At 53.8% G+C, this 2,933-nt stretch overlaps 1 protein-coding gene across 1 annotated transcript in view; it reads left to right on the top strand.

The window, feature by feature from the left end:
• The first annotated feature begins 2,112 nt into the window (after positions 1 to 2,112).
• The window catches only part of Rcan3 (RCAN family member 3), a 22,218-nt gene continuing 21,397 nt past the window's right edge, over positions 2,113 to 2,933 (top strand). Inside the window, 1 exon segment of the mRNA XM_029476538.1 lies at positions 2,113 to 2,318. The gene's annotated coding sequence lies outside the window, so the exon portion shown is untranslated.

Here is a 2,933-nt window from a genome sequence, read left to right as displayed (position 1 = left end):
GGAGAGAGGTTGGGGGTGAGGATTGAGGGGAGGAGGACGGAGAGAGGAGAGAGAATGGCCAGTAAGACTTGGAAAGATAGGGTTCTGTCTGTCTACATGTCAATGTGCCCCTGTGGTCATTAATTGGGCAGTGCCCCCTCCCATCTGTACTACCTACAGAAGCCCTCCTCAGGCACTTGTACCACCTTCTCTCTCTACTTGCCAGCACATCACTGGTACATATAACATTTCACAACCACTGTCTCCTCTCTTGGTAGGCTCCTTGATCTTATGAGCTCAACCCCCAGCACAGGGCCTTCATAACCATTGGGAAATAATAACCAATGCAAGCTGGAGCCAGGCTTTTAACTTAGAATGGCTCCAAGCCCTTCCTAAGCTGCTAGAGGTCATGCATTGCGGAGCAGGGGTAGAGAATGCAGCAGTTCCCACACACACTGACTTAGAACTCCATCATGTATGTGCTACATATACATGTCTGTGTATGTGTGCACAAATCTGCATGCACACACACACACATATACATGCATACTTGTGCGCTTGTGCACATATGACTGTGGGGGTAAGAAACTGACCACATTTACTCTTTATTACATATTTTGAGACACAATTTCTCACTGAACCCAGTATTTAACCAACTGAGTCACCTCAGAAACTGAGTTCAGAGAACCTCAGAGGGGGAAACATTTCTTTCTTTTTTTTAAGATTTATTTATTTATTATTATACGTAAGTACACTGTAGCTGTCTTCAGACACTCCAGAAGAGGGAGTCAGATCTCATTACAGATGGTTGTGAGCCACTGTGTGGTTGCTGAGATTTGAACTCAGGACCTTTGGAAGAGCAGTCAGTGCTCTTAACCGCCTAGCCATCTCACCAGCCCAAGGGGAAACATTTCTATGCTTCCTGATGTGAATATAGAAGTCACTCTCCATAATTCTTTGATGAAAAAGTGAAGAACTTGACGTGTTAAGTCAAGTTTAATCAGGAGCCTCAGGGTGGAAAGCTGCAGAAACTTCCTAAAGCAAAAGGGATATAACACTATGACCCTGCGGGGGACATTATGGGAGCCACTCTGATGAGGATGCTACACCCTGCATTTTGTGCCCATGACTCTCACCGAGTGACAACACTGTGTCCCTAGTTTTGACCCCCTTGTTTCATTTGTCCTATGAAGGGTCTTGCGTAAATGACAAAAGCTGATTTTCTATTTATTATTTGTTTATTATTCAGAAGGGCAGCCCTGTGGAAGTCAGAGAACACTTGCAGGAGTTCTCTCCTTCCATCATGTGCGTCTGGGGTTGGGAGCAAGGACCCTCAGAACTGAGCCATACGGCCCGGATAGCAGAGCAGAATCCTTCTAGCGGGAGCGGAGAGTTCTCCAGCTCTGTACTGTTCATCCAGTTTGTGAGCTGGAGGAGGGCACAGCTCCCTAACAGGCTGGTCTCAGCAACAGTAATTAAAATTAAAATGCCAGCCAGTCTCGGCGCTACTACTAGCCTAAACCCCGACCTAGACATAATTAATGTTCCATTATCTCCAAGGGAGATAAGCAAGACTGTGTGGAAAGGCAAACGCAAATATCATTAATATTGTACATCTGTGCTGGGTGCAATGGAGGGAGGGTGGGGCGCGCGCAGTCACACACCTGGTGACACCCACAGCACAGCCACGTCGCCATCGCCTCTACTGGGCGACGGGGGCTGCGGGGCGCGGTCGGGCACATCCGGCTGCCAGGTTCCTAGAAGGCTACCCGGGGTGAAGCTCACAGGAACCCGCCCCCCCCGAGAAGGTTCCTAGTATCCCGGCTAGCTGTTCCTGTCACTGTCACGTGAGGCCAACAAAAAGAGAGAGCAAATGTTTCTTGGGGGCGGTGGATACCAAGGGGTCATCAAAGGTCCTGTTCTGGAGGTCACGGAAAGCCTCTCTGCCATAAGAATTCCGGCCCAAGCCGCTCAAAGCCAGTGCCAGCCAAGAGGAGCAGGCGAATGCGCGCGCGCAGAACCCACCCCGCCCCCCCGAGCCCCGCCCACCACTCCGCGACTCCCGCCCACCCAGCTGTCAGCCCCGCCCTCCTGTCTGTGCGCCGGCGCAGTGCGCCCGCTGGGCGCGAGGAACCCAGGGAGGGCGCGAGGCGCGCCGGCCCGGGAGCGCGCGCGACGCCGAAAACCTCGCTCGGCCCTAGGTCACCGCCCGTGTCGCTGGCTGAGGCGGCCGCTGCGGCCGGCGTTGAGGGCGTGGTGGCTCCGGGTGGTGAGGGTCTGTCGGCCCCAGGCCGCGCTCGTGGGCATCTCCCCTCGGGCCTCTCCCCTCGAGCGCACAGGTGAGTCTCCCCTTCGCAGGGCGGGGCCGGGTCGCGGCCGCTCCGAACAGGTTTGCAGCAGCTCTGGGTGATGGATCCCCAGGATCCCTGAAAGTTAAAGCAGCCTCAGCTACAGCAGCAGCTGCCCAGATCCTCCAGGAACCCCCTAGACGTTGCTAAGGACCAACCGCCTGATCCCCAGGATCTCCCCCAGCAGCTTCGGGGTGACGTCCTGCAAAACAACCCTCGCCCCCAGGTCCTTTCTCCTCCACCAGCAGTTTCTCCACCCGCAGTTCGACTTTTTGAAAGATGTCAGGCCCAACCTGCCCCCGAGGGCAGGGAAGGTGTGGCTAGTAAAACCCTCCTGGCAGCAGGTGGAAGCCCCATTCCCCTCCCTTCTCCCCTCCCCCAGGATGCAGGAATCCTCGTGCTTCTCTGCTTCCCTGGCATCTGGAAACTTGTCCGCTTCCTCTTGAACCATCGCGCCTTCCATAGCAGTCTGTTTCCAGGTTGTGGGGTTCCAGCTTCCGTGTGAAATCTCATCATCTCCTCTGGGGATTAAGATTCTAGCGGCTCACGTCCATGTTTCAGATTCAAACTAGGATTATGTAGAGGGCTTTTTTTTTTTTTTTTTTT

This window comes from Mus caroli, chromosome 4 (assembly GCF_900094665.2).
Source record: "Mus caroli chromosome 4, CAROLI_EIJ_v1.1, whole genome shotgun sequence".
Classification (NCBI taxonomy): Eukaryota; Metazoa; Chordata; class Mammalia; order Rodentia; family Muridae; genus Mus; species Mus caroli.
Note: the sequence above shows the minus strand (reverse complement) of the source record. Positions and strands in the feature narration are given on the sequence as shown.